The sequence below is a fragment of the Octopus bimaculoides genome, chromosome 6 (genome assembly GCF_001194135.2).
Source record: "Octopus bimaculoides isolate UCB-OBI-ISO-001 chromosome 6, ASM119413v2, whole genome shotgun sequence".
In the NCBI taxonomy this organism is placed as follows: Eukaryota; Metazoa; Mollusca; class Cephalopoda; order Octopoda; family Octopodidae; genus Octopus; species Octopus bimaculoides.
The window spans coordinates 67,904,462-67,904,755 of record NC_068986.1 but is presented as its reverse complement, the minus strand read 5'-3'; positions in this window follow the sequence as shown (position 1 = coordinate 67,904,755).

Below are 294 nucleotides of genomic sequence, written 5' to 3'. Positions count from 1 at the left end.
CTTTGGAAGCCTGGTACTTATTCTGTCGGTCTCTTTTGCCGAACCGCTAAGTTACGGGGACGTAAACACACCACCATCGGTTGTCAAGCGATGTTGGGGGGACAAACACAGGCACACAAACATATACACACACAAACACACATATATATATACATATATATGATGGGCTTCTTTCAGTTTCTATCTATCAAATCCACTCACAAGGCTTTGGTTGGTCCAAGGCTATAGTAGAAGACACTTGCCCAAGGTACACACACGCACGCATGTATGTATATATATATGTATGTATATATA